Below are 14,882 nucleotides of genomic sequence, written 5' to 3'. Positions count from 1 at the left end.
TAGACTTAATAAGGTTTAATTCCATATTTTGTTCAATCTTCTAATTCAATTCCTACAATTTTTGGTGATTTTTCAAAGTTAGTCTACTGCTGATGTCCAAACTGTTTTAGTGCAAGCTGTTTATTACCATTTTTCCCTTAAACTTTTAATAAATGATAATTTCGTCCCTACTCAATTAGCCTCTCAATTGAGCTAATTTTTCTCAATTAACATTTTATTCTATCACCTTAAACTAGTTTACAACCTTTAGGAATCAGAATTTCAGCAATAGACTTTAATTCCAAACATTTTCACAATTAGGTCCCAAAAATCAATTTCCATTGAAATTGCCTAATAAAATCATCTCATAAACAAATTAAAGCTTTAATTTCATTCTATTTCATCATAAACTTAGAGCACTCAACCATGGTGACTTTAAATTTCATCCATGAAATCAAAAACTAATGAATTTAATAGTAGGATCTACTTGTAAAAGTCTTAGAAACACAAAAATTACAAGAAAAAGGCAAGGATTAACTCACTTGGTGCAAAAATTATGAAATACCAGCTTATAGAACCCTCCTATGGCGTTTTTAGCTGCTGGAATTGAAGAGAAATGAAGAGAAATCTAGATATTTCCTATTTAGTCCTAGTTTTATTTAGTTAATTTTGCAATATTCCAATTTTACCCTTAATTTATCAATTTTTCTGCTGATTTCATACCCTTGCCGTCCAGCCCAAATAAATTTTGGGTCTAATTGCCTTTTATATCCTTTCTCATTAGACTAATAAGCTATTTAATCACTCTAGCAACTTTTACACCTATTACAATTCAGTCCTTTTCATTTAATTGACTACCCAAACATTAAAATTTCCTAACGAAATTTTAATACCACATTAATAACATTTCATAAATATTTATAAAATTATTTTTGACTCGGTTTTACGAGATAGAGGTCTCAATACCTTATTTTACCCAATTTCTTCAATAATTTCTTTTTCTAACTAATCACTAAATTGATAAAATTTTTCTATCAATATTTTCATACGATTTTCCTATCATATAAATTTTCAAGCAAAAATATTGAAATAAATTTCTCTTTAAATCGGATTTGTGGTTACGAAACCACTGTTCCGATAACATTGAATTTACGCCATTACATCTCGGCATCCAACTAACCTAAGGAGTTGGTTAAAACTACTTATCACTCGATGTCACAGCCTAGACTAGATTGGGGTAAGGTTTTTATGGATAGGCAATATCGATTTCAAGTTCATTCACACCTATATGACTTCCTAAAGTTGTTAAGCCTAGGTTTTAGGTTATTTCTTTCCTAACCAATTGATCCGCTAAGAAACTCTACATTCCAATCAATTAATTAGGTTAATATAATTGAAAAATGTGAAATATGTATAAATTATAAATTGGTTCTAATCTTTATACAAGCATTCAATTAACAATGTTAAAGAAAGATATATAAAGAATAGAATAAAGGAAAAAGGTGCTATGGATTTCATCAATCTAAAAGTGCGGCCCCAAAGCAATCTCCGCTTACGATCATCTAACATCGGGATAGGATCTTCTGGTTACATGAACATAAAATAATCTAAGTAAAAACTAGGAACAAAAAAAAACCTACGAATATTTTATGTCTCCTTAAAATTGAGTGTTTAATCTCATTACAATGGCATTTATATAGGCTAAACTCGAAATATTAAAGTTCCTAAAATATCGTTTAAAGTATTTATAGTTCGATTAGGAAAAATACTCTTAATTTCCCTAAAAAATACAGTTGTCATGTGCAGGGATTTTCGGGCCGCGCAGAAGCTGTGTTGCAACATAGGTTGGTGTCGTGACACAACAAGGGGCGTGTTGCGACACGACATGCAGTTTTACTCCAGGACTTGTTTTTGCTTTTGTCTTCAATATTGCTATATGGGTGTCTTGGTATTGTGATATAGGTAGCAATTTTGGCCCAAATATGCATTTGTAGCTCCCAATTTGTCCTAAAAGACCATGTAACTGTATTTAAGTATCTAAAGTATAATAAAAATGATTGAAAAGCATAAATTACGACTTCAAGCATGAAAACATAAATATATAATAAGATGCTTTGATTTAACTATCAAACAAGCTAAAGTTATGTGTAAAAAGAGATGTAAATAATAGTGTAATTCGTGGCAGATCAAACTCCCCCACACTTAACTTGTTGTTTGTCCTCAGGCAACCAAAAAACCATATGGGAAAAAAGAGACAAGAAAATAAATTAATACGAAAATGACTTGATTTCTTTCTTTAAATAAGCTAGAGTTAGTGAAGATGGATGTAAATAAAGACCTAGATCATGGCAGATCACCACTCCCACACTTAACTTTTTGCTTGTCCTCAAGCAAACCAAGTCTAGACACATAGCATGCAAAAAGAAGACATTCCTTGGATTTTATTACTACTACGAACATGATTGTCAAATATTAAAGGCATAACAATACTTATTGCACATGCAACTTAATCTTCATAGTTCAATGCCTTGAAAACTTTTTAAAGTAAATTAAAATTAGTTTACAAAGTTACATTACTAACAACTTAGAAGTAATTCTCATTACCAAATGTTTAACAATATCACCATTAACATAAATCAAACAGATATGTAGCAGACACAATCATGTGAATAAAAAAATATTCATTAAGTATAATTGTTAACAATTCCGGAAGATTATGCACAAAAAATGATTAAGTCACATTGGTCTTCTAGGCTTGTAACATAGGTTGGTGGCATGTCACAACACAGCAGGCAGTTTCGCTACAAGACTTATTTTTACTTCTGTCTTTAGTGTTGCGACATCAATGTCTTGGTGTCGCGACATAAGCAGCATTTTCGACTCGAATATGTATCTTTAGCTCCCAATTTGTCTTACAAGACTATGTAACTTTATTTAAGTATCTACAGTATAATAAAAACAACTAAAAAATATAAATTACGACTTCAAGCATGAAAACATAAATATATACTAATATGCTTTGATTTAACTATTAAACAAGCTAAAGTTATGTGTAAAAAGGGATGTAAATAATAGTGTAATTCGTGACAGATCACGACGTCAGATGTTGTTGTCGCGACATGATCGTCGTTCCTTGCATACTTAAGCCCAAATTGATGCCCTACACACTTAAATAACCCATTAGTTGTGCCTAAGGCCCGAGTTAGCTTTACGGGTCGTCAAAGCACTAAATACTACATAAAAAATACTTATTTTACAATGAAATAAATCTAAGCTAATAAAATTGAAAATGCGATATATAAACATAAAATGATTAAAGAAACTCGTTAAATACCAAAAAGACTCCAATTTACCACAACAAATTGTGGCAGATCACATATCTAATGTATATATACTATTATTTAAGCTTTTAATTTAGTAATCGAGTTACCATAATAAATTAACGAAACACCATTTAAAAATAACTAAAAACTTATTACTTTAATAAAATATCAAATCTTAATATGATTGAACAGTAGTGACTATCATCTTTGGAGTTTCAACCCAATTATTTTAACTAAATCCGTATGTAATTTTCATTTAGTGTTTCATAAATATATTTGCACATATTTTTCTATCATAAATATTGTGTTATAATATAGTTTAATATTTAATTAATTATGGTGTCATTTCAGCTTTTAACCACAGCAGCACAAGGGCGCACGTGTGAAGTACAAAGTGCATGGTACGGATGGGTCCACAATGGAAGTTAGGGACACGCGCGGGAATGGTGGTGGGTGCAAAGCCCAAGGGGCCAGATAGAAACGTGATAAAAATTACTATTTCCAGATGGAAGGTGATTGCGCTAAGGAGGCGGGAATGGGTGTGGAGACAAAGGTAACATGCGAGGGAGGCACATTGGATATAGAAATTTGGGCAACGGCCGACGTGGTGTACTTACACTGGTGACACGAGCGGCGTCCCTACTTTCCCAATACTCTCCTGTGCTTTTCATTCTTGATTTTTCCTATCTCTTTTAATATATGCATAAAAATAATATCTCTTTCATTTCAAAACTATAATAAAATCCTTTTGCCGTCTGTCTGCCCATGCAATTTAAAATTTATTTCTTAAATGTTCTCTAATTTATAAAGATTTAAATTATTTTTAATGCTTTGAATATGAAAAATGAAATATAACTGATGAATATAAAACTAGATTATGCTCTTCTCTATACTTTAAAAAAATTAAATATAACTTGATTAATATCGGTATTATTATAAGTGCAGGAGAACATAAATTTAAATACTCTGAAATGTATTATTTTCTTATTTAAAAGTTATAGAAAGACTATAAGTGATTCTAAACATTGTATAAAAAAAATATAAATATGATAAGAACATATAAGAAAACTTATATATAAAACAAATTAAATGTACCAAAATCACATAATACAAATTATTATTAGAGTTGGCAAACGGATGGGTTCGGGCAAGTTTATTTCAGACTCGAATTTTTTCGAACTAGGTTGGAGCTGACAGATTCAAATAATTTTAAATTTTATAAGTTATAAATATTGAATGTAATAATTCATTTTACTTTTATATGATGGCAACGCAATTCAAATTTACTTTATAAAAAACATAAATTATATATAATAATATTTTTTATAACATAATTAAAGTGCTTATTGTAGGTAAATTTTATTATTTTATGATATTATATAAATTAACGAAATTACTTTTTATTGTTTATTATTATATTATACTAACAATTGAATAACTTATTAATAGAATTTGATGTATTTTAAGGTAATAATTAGCATTCATGTATCCAAAATGTATAAGTTTATACAAATAATAAATTAAAGACAGTAATTTATTAATAGAATTTTTAAAAAAAATAGATAATTTTTTTTATTTTTAATAAGATAATATTAAGGTTGTTTGAAATTGACTAGATCAATTGGTCGGACTGGTTAGATAGGGAACTGATTAGAGTACCAGTTAGAAAAAGGGCATTGAATCGATTGACTTAAAAATTGATACGGACAAATTAAATCAGGTAAAAAAGATTGATTTTACTAGAACTTTAATAATTTATTTAATCGAACCAAATTAATTGATTAGAACAACAAACCGATAAACTGACCAATCAACCACTTATTCAGTTACAAAAATCTTGAATTATATCATCAAATTTATTAATTATTAAATTAATAATTTTCAGTGCATGAAATAAATATAAACCTTGCATAGATTTCCATTAAATTATGAAATCAGTTTAATATCTTTACCTAGTTTTAATAATCAAATTACTTTAGTTTTGAATAATTAACTAGATTTATTTTATAATATAAAATGATATAATAATATATAAAATAGTATTATGAATTAGAACTTTATATTATTTATATAAATAATTTTAGTCCAAAGTTTACCCCTATAAAAAAATAATTTTTTATTTATATTATATGATAATAGACTAATTCAAGGATTAATTTCACAGTTAAAATAAATATGTTATAATTAATTATTTTTAATATAAAAATTATATTTATCCTTTAAAAAAATTTAAAATAAAAAGAATTTAATTAGATTTCAAATACAAGATAAATAAAAAGTTATAAATTCCCTTGAATACAGGATAATGTTTAAATTATATAAGATAAAGCAAAAATGATAAAATTAAAAAATTGATGAATTCACATGATTGTTTCCGGCCTCATTTAGGTTTATACTTATCCCACTACCCCTTCTGATCTTCATTGCTCATAGTTTCACCATGTCACCAGTCGATTTCAATTTTGAGATTGTTTTCATTTTCTCGCCATCATCCCAACGCCTTTTTGGAAACACACAACACCACTTGAACGCCTTATGATTTTCTTTAAATCTTATAATTTCATATTTCAGCTTTGGTCCGATTTATAAAATGGGATAATTTTATCTTATTAATAAAATAAGACATTCATATATTTTACACTATATTTTATGCACAAAATTCTATTAATATCATTTAGTATTTTTTTATTATTTGATTATTAATTAATATGTTTTAATTTTAAAATTATATTGTGTAATTTTATGTGGAGAAACTAATTTTACTTATATTTTATTATATCATATCATATAAATATCTAAAATTAATAAATTTACAATTTAAGTTTCCTTAAAAATTTAGAAATTAGAGTTGAAAATTAAAATTTTATACGTGTGGGTGATACAAAGTTTCAAAACTTAATTTGAAAAAAATCAAATCATTGATTTTCTGAATATCAGAATTATGTTCTTTTTACAATTTTTATGGGTTAACTTTGGATCGAAATTTTTACATTTTCATCACTTTTTAAAATTAATTAATGATGTTAGAGTTGTAATCCAAATTCTTATTAAAATAAAATATAGTTCTCGGCCTTCACCATCGTGGATCTCCAATAAGCAAGATATTGGACTGGGGTTGACCCTTATGGTACAGTAGAGGCTGCACAAAAAGAATCCATATAGAAGTTTACTTCTTCTATTTGATATTAATTTGAATAAGTTGTTTCAACCTTACTATATTACTTCTATTAGATGTTGATTAGAATAAGGTTTTCTAAACCTATAAATAGACGCAATCTATACTCCTTATAATCATTTGAATTCGACATAATAAATTTTATTTTTCTCTGCCCGTGATTTTTTCTCGAAAGGATTTTCACGTAAAATTTGTGTGCTCTATTTTTCTTTCTTTCTTTTGCAATACATTGCCATTATTGACATTCTATTTTAACAAATGAAAACATATTCTTAATTAAATTCAAATTTATAAAATAATTTTTTTTAAAATTATCTCATTATAGGTTATGATCATATTTGCTTTTTTTTATACAATACCTATAACTATCCATAACCCCTCTCCAACTCATAAATAGGAGGATAACTCAAACCTACATCTTCCTGTATTAACAACAATACTCATGCCAATTAAATTATAACTCAATCGATAAATTCATAAAATATTTTTAAAAAGTCATATCTATATAAATCATATCAAAATTAATTTATAATTTATATTATAAATTTAATATACACAACTGATCGAGGCATCAGAATATAAACTAGTTAAATATAAATTATGTATTAAATGATTTCTTTTTAGGAAAAAAGAAAGCATCCCTCAAGTAGTATCAAACTTTTTGTCATATCAAACAAAAGATGGTAAAGTTGTATATAGAAAACAAAAAAAGGGTGATGTTAGGGAGAGATCCACTCAAAGATGGCATTCAACCAATGATTGATATATTTGAACAGCAATTCCACTGCTACACGTACAGGTTTGAGAAAAAAAGGTGTGGGTTTTAGGCGCATGGAGCGCTACTGCAAAAAGAAAATTTTGGTATCATCCTCTTCATGCAACTTTCCCAAAGCAGCAAGCTAAGGTTAACCATCCATTTGTTGCCATTTCGACACTTACATAATAACCCCTTTTCCTTTCTTTTATTAAACACCGCCTATTTGTTTAAGTTATATTAATTTATTTTTTCTTTCGTGGCCAAAGTTGGGTAAAACAGGTCTCTTAATTTGATTTTGCCAAAAATAGCAAAAATTAAAGAGAGAAATGAAGAGGGGGTGGGGCCCACAAACTCCTTTTTAAGCTGCCTGAAAAAGTACGGATACTACACGTTGTGAGCTAGGATGCGACACGTGTGAGGCCCAAGTCCCGTCTGCTTCCGCCCCGGCACCCTCGGCGTTAGCTATGGGCCAAGCTCTGACGACGCCCGCAGACGGAGTTTCAGGTTGTTCTTATTTTTTTGTGGATTTCAATAACTCCACGTGGCTTCTTCATCGAGTATTATCACATTTATATTGTTATAATTTCTTTTAAACTAATTAACAATTCTCGATTGAGTGTTAACTTTATTAATATGGATTTATTACTAATGAAAAATGAGGTGGGTTTAAGTGCAGTGGAGTTTATTATCTCTATATTTACGGGTTGAAGAGGGTTATGGGTAGTTATAGACATTGTATCAAAAATAATATATATAATCAAAATTTATAATGAGATTGTTTAAAAAAGAAAGAAGCCACGATTTAATTGGTTAAGCATCAATTGAGTTGGAGCCCAAAATAATAGTTTAAGAATGTTTCTCCAAAGTGCTTTTAGGAAAAAAAATACGCTAAGGAAGAAGTTAAAATTTTTAATTTCTAGAAAAAAAGTACATTTGAGCTAATTTTTAACTTTAGAGAAGTATTTTTCCTCTAAAAAAGTAACTTGTTTAGATATAATAATCTATCAATATAATACAAAAACATATAATGATCTATCAATTCTGCTCGTAGAGTTTTTAATTTTATGATCAAGGTTTTCGACAAGGCTATGACACTATTAAAAAAGAGTGAGGCCTCAAGTCATAAGAGTTGTTCCAGTCTCACAAATTCACATTTGTAATTTATGGGTCTCTCTCCCACCATATGTGAATTTTATCTAGTTCTTTTTAAATTAATTCAACTTTTGCTTAGGAGTAAAGTCACAATAATTTTTCTAGTGTTGAATTTAAATTGTATATTTTTTTGAAAACTAAAATGAAATTTCACCATTTCAGTAGTTATATACTTATAATTTTTTTAAAATATTAAATAAAAAATTTATCATTTTGAAAAGGTTATATACTAAATTAAAATCTTGTCAAATTTAAAAGGCTAAAAATGAAATTTTACATTTTTAAGGGGCGGGCCTTGACCAACACCCGCGATGCCGCCCCTGCTTTTGCTTTATTCTTTGTCCAATATATATTATATTGATTAAATTCTACATTATAATTGATCTAGCATATATTTGGATCTATAATTTTAGTTCTTATACTTATAATTGTATTGTTTTTATATTAGTCAAACTTGCATTGATAAGCATAAGAAAAACTCTTCAAGTGAGGTTAAAGTTTAATTGGTAAGCCTAAATATCGACCAAAAGTAGAGTCAAATATACCTAGTTTAAAGTTTAATTAATACTATAGGATAATCAAGGTAGTTAATTTTTTTTCTTTATTCTTCTGCTTTATTCTTTGTTTTTTTCTCTTCATCTCTTTAATATAGTTTTTCTATATTTTTCATTTGTTAAAACTAAAGGAGAAGAAGAAAAGGAAAATAAAAAATTAAATTGTTCAAAAAAATAAAAATATAGGGACTAGTTCTAACAAATGAAAAACATAAAAAAAACTAGGTTAAAAGAGATGGAGAAAGGAGGAAAACAAAGGAAGAAGGAGAGGAAGATAATGAAAAATAAAGAAAAAAAAAGTTAAAAGAACATAAAAGAAAAAAATTTTAAATTGCTCAAAACGAAGAAATATTGGGACCAATTATATAATTTAACTTAAAATTTTTGTTTGAAATGATGATTTTGTTAGAAAAACGGGTTTGGAAAACACAGCGGAAAGTAAATTTCGGGAAAAACCAGAATTTTAAACTTTTTTTCCCAAAACAAGATCTTGGTTGTGATATCTAAAATAATAAACATTTAATTAAAATTGTACATTTTTTATTTGTCTAGGATGAACGTTTCGACCGAGTATCTTCTTGGTTATCCTCAAGGTCATATCTGCCAAGTGTGGGTTCGCTTCAAGTTATAAAATTTTTCACAAAACCAATGGGGTTTCAATTTCTCTAAACTTTTAGGTCAAGTTATAAATAAAAAAATATATCAATAAATTTTTTGGAATAATCTCTTCTACAACTTTCTCTTGAATTCAAGTGTGTGTAAATAATGACCCAAGGCTCTTTTTATATAAGGAGAGTTTAGAGAGTTCAACTATTATTAAACTTAATCATTTTAATATTAAATTAATATAAATATTAGATTAAATTTAATATTAACTCTTATTAAAATAATAGAATGTTTATCTACAAGATAAACATTAAATTTAACTTAATATTAATATATTAACTTTAATATTGAAATAATAAAATACTATTAAAATAAGTATTAAATTAAATTTAATATTAAACTATTAAAATAATATTATTTTTGGAATAATTAATCTGAAATCAAATTCTCTAGTAGAGTCCCAGTAAGAGTGTAACTCTTCCACTGCTCAACCACCGATGACCAACCATCACCGGCCATCGGGACGTCGCTGTCGTAGCCACCGACATCCTGTGTTTGGTGATGCAGGTGCGACACCTTTATGGCACCTCGAGCTGGTTCAATTGCTATCGATTTAGTCCAGGTCAATAATGACCCGATCGGTCCAGTCTAGCACCGGTTGGATCGTTGACCCGATTTCACATATTGGGCCTAGTTCAACCAATTTTTGGGTCTTGGTTTGTTTTGGACTCCCGAGCCCAATTTACGATATCAGGTCCAATTTTCAAGTTCAATTACCCATTGGACCAATTGTTTGACTTGAAAATTAATTTTAAAAATCTCATATTAATTTTAATTAATTTGATTAATTTAATTTTGCTTGATCAAACTTAATCTTTCCTAAAATCACTTAGATTTTCCTAATTAATTTTTTAATAAAATTTTTAATCAAATTCTTTTGTTGAACAATTCTAATGACCACTTAATTTAATTCCACATCAAATAAATCGACTCAATCAAATTATTCCCAAAGGCGTAAAATTTTCTTCTGATTCAAATGCAGTTCGATCGAACTTTTGTAAAGCTAGTGGAGGGACCAGTCGAACATATATAATTGGGCTCTAGTGAATGCAATTATGTCTAGAAGCATCGTTGTAACACCCCTAACCTGTATCCGTCGCCGGAACAGGATTACAAAGCATTACCAAAATTTTCAGGACATTTGCATATATTTCAAGTTAATTACTATTCATGTATCGAAATAATTCAAAACGTCCCTTAATTGGACCCTCGAGGTCCAATACAAGCATTTGAAACGAGTCGGGACTTAATCAGAACCTCTAAGAATTTTTTGCAACATTTTAAAAATTTTCCAAGGTTGTAGGGCTCACACGCCCATGCGGTCTAGGGACACGCCCGTGTGGTCAGGCTGTGTACTACACACACCCGTGTCCCTAACCTGTGTAACTCTCTGACTTTTAAGGCATGAAGAAATTGAAGTCACACGGCCAAGTCACAAGCCCGTGTGCTAGGCCGTGTGGCAAATTTAATTTTCAAAATTTAGGTGCAGTTTTCACACGGCTAAGACACGCCAGTGTTCTAGGTCGTGTAGCACACACGGTTGAGACACACGCCCGTATCTCTTTCCATACGCTCAATTCTGAGCATTTAGTTTCTTAAAAATTAAAGTGCAGGGGACATACGACCTAACTACATGCCCATGTACCCGACCGTGTGTCACACACGGTCTAGACACACACCCGTGTAGACAAAATAAAACCATTCCTAGCTTCATTTCTCACCCAAAATCACCATTTATCAAAACATACCAAGTACAATCCAACCATTCCAAGCATTCAAATCAAGCAAATTCCATCATTCATCATGGCATATCATTTCATGCATAGGTGTTTACAATCTTACCTTAGTTCAATCTATGTATTAAACATGATTTGATCAACCATTTAACATATATGTAGCTACCATAGTTTGACATTATAAGTATATTTAAACAAACCATTATTAGCCATTCCAATGGCTAGATTACAAGCATCATTTACATTACATGCTAATATGGTTAATATATCCTATACATGCCATTACAACCATAGTTGATTTACCATATTGTACCGACATGGGCCGATGGATAATGTGAGTGATCTCCGTCGAGCTTCCGATCTACTATAAAACAAGGTAATAAAACTAAGTAAGGATATAATGCTTAGTAAGTTCGTATAACATGGTACTTAACTTACCATTGATTCTATTTTGAGGTAACTATGTAAGGCATATTCAATCAATTTGACCTCAAACCCTACACACATCCTCATTGCCCTTATTAGTCATATAATCCATAACAACATCAAAACATATATGGGCTAAACAACAATCAATATTCCAAGCACATATGCTTTCCTTAACATGTATTCATTCAACATGCATAAATTATCTCATTATTACAAGTATAATTTCATACTAACTCATTTCAAGTTCAGACCATTTCATATCAGAACTTTCCTCATATTAATCAGAATATCAAGGTCACGATTAGTACACTCAAGGTGTATAAGTCTATAATCAAGGATATACATACTCATCAAATAAATTCCACGTACAATATTGTCATTTCATATTTTCATATATCAATTATCATGTATCGTCATTTTCATGTATTCCAGGTCGATATGTGTAATAACTCATTTCTTATTCATATCTTCTTATGTCAAGAACTTTTACTCGTTGAATTTATCTAAAATATTGATGGATACACAGATAGTACATTCATGGTGTACAAATCAGGATTCTTCAATTCATATTCAATGGTACCTATAAGGTACTATATCAGATAGTACACTCTCGAGCCACACATGTATACAACAGGATTTCCAGTCCAAGCTAAATCCTTTTTATGACATATGATCTAAGGAGCTTGATCTGGATTACCCGTCCGGGCTAAATCCAATCTATAACATGTGCTCGAGAGGACTCATATCAGAATTACACGTCCGGGCTAAATCCTTTTTTATGATAAAGTCAATAGGATTACTCGTCCTAGCTAAATCCCGTCAGCAACAAATGCAGGACCTTATTCATTTTGAAAAATCACATATCCATCGAATTTCCATTTTATTCAACCGGGATTTAAAAAATTTTCAAGCATCATCGGGCATGTGATTATTTCATATATCCACAACATTCATATAATTCAAATAAACACATTCCACATTCATTTCAAGCATATAAGTAACATTCTCATCATTTATCCTTTAACCTCTATCGGGCATTATCATTTAATTCAAACATTTTCATTTATCGGGCTTAATCGAATATGTAATCATTTTCACATATTTATAACATTTATACAATTTACATAAACACAATCAATGCAAGCATGTAAATAAACACAATTTAGTTACACGAACTTACCTCGACGGTTGTTCGTGTACGAATAATCTACTAATCCAACTTTTCCTTTTTTCCTCATTCTAACTCCAAATTTGGTCTATCCAGATCTATACGAGTAAATTTGACATAAATTTATCATATTTTATATTCAAGTGGAATCACTTTTTATCCTAGGTAAAATTACCATTTTGCCCCTAACTTTTCCATAAATTCTCATTTCGTCCCTAGGCTCGGAAAATGAAACTTGTGCAATTTACTCCCTATTCCAAGCCTAACCAAAACCCCATTACAAAATTTACAGCACATGCATTCAAAAAAATTCAAAATTTTTCATAAATTTTAAAATTTTACATTTTAGTCCCTAAATCATGTTTTCATCAAAAATCACTTTGTAAAAGTTGTTTATCTATCAACAACCTTTCGTTTTCTACCATAAATTTCAATTTTTAAGCATATACATCCATGACCCATTTTCCATGCTTTGACAACTTTTCAAATTAATCCCCCAAATAAATAGATTTTACTATTCCGATTTCAAAAATTCAAAATTACTAAAAATGGGGCTTGAATACTTACCCAATTTAGCCAGAAAGTTTCTTCTCTCTCTCCTAGAGTTTCCATGAATTATTTGGTGAATAAGATGAGAAAAATAAGATGATAATTCTTTTATCATCTTTTTAATTAATTAATTTAATTGAATTCCAATTTAGTCCCTACCCTTTTTAAAATTTTTCAAGGGTGAATCATACCAAAAAATCTACATGCTTTTATTAATGGCCTAATTACCATATAAGGACCTTAAGTTTTGAATTTCATAGCTATTTGATCTTTCTAGCTACTAGAATCCAACTTTTGGATTTTATACGATTTGGTCCTTCTCGTAATTAAACACTTAATAGATAATATTTTCTTATCAAAATTTTCACATGACATATCTATCATAATACAAGCCATATAATAAAATAAAAATAAATTTTATTTTTTGGCTCGGATTTGTGATCCCGAGACCATTGTTTCAATTTCACTAAAATTGGGTTGTTACAATCGTTCCGATAATTCGCAATTACTTAATTATGGAGTCAGTCCATAAGAAGTACTATAATTGAAAACTCCTTATTGTATACTCTTTACGAAAGCAATTCATCCAACTGCTTTGTCCAATGACCTCGTCATTTGTGTGTTACCTTCATATGATATCATTGATTCCTTTAAGTTAAATTCGTTCACTCAATACAATCTTATTTTCCCTTACTATCACCATTGTGTCTTCTTAATGATTAATATGATCATTATCAACAAATGACTGTGATAAATTGCTTGTTTGAGAACAAGCAACCTGTAGCCAAGTTCCATATTTATCAATCCACACAATGCCAATGAAAGGATATCATTAACTCTTTAATTGAGTTATGAATTTCATTGTTGCTAGTAAAGTCATACCATACACAAGTCATATACCTAACATACCGGCAATGGGCTCGATCATCTTTAGAGCATAAGCCTCCACTTATATCAAATTACATGAGTTGCATACGCATGGTCAGTGACTAACTCAAGGTTTAGGTAAATCACACTATGAACGTCACAAATGAATTAATTCACAAACGGATTCAGAATTAATTCATCTTGAGTCTAGTCCAATGTATCATTCTACCAATGAATACATCTATGTCTCTGCTCGTTGAGTTAACTGCTCTAATAGCCAAGACTAGCCATCTCCCCAATTGGAATTGTAGACAACATAATAATCCCTCTCAGTATTTGAATCAAATGCTCATTTTGATTCTTTTATAGGATTACGGACTCATTTAGATTATCTACTGAAGTAAGTTATTTTTCTCGCAATGTAAACGTTCTTTACAATGTCCCTTATCTTCAGTTTAAATTTTAGACAATTAATAAGCTAATATTTGCTTGTCACAATTTTGCTATGCATGCAAAATAGAAAAGAT

Source organism: Gossypium hirsutum, chromosome A03 (genome assembly GCF_007990345.1).
Source record: "Gossypium hirsutum isolate 1008001.06 chromosome A03, Gossypium_hirsutum_v2.1, whole genome shotgun sequence".
In the NCBI taxonomy this organism is placed as follows: domain Eukaryota; kingdom Viridiplantae; phylum Streptophyta; class Magnoliopsida; order Malvales; family Malvaceae; genus Gossypium; species Gossypium hirsutum.
Note: the sequence above shows the minus strand (reverse complement) of the source record.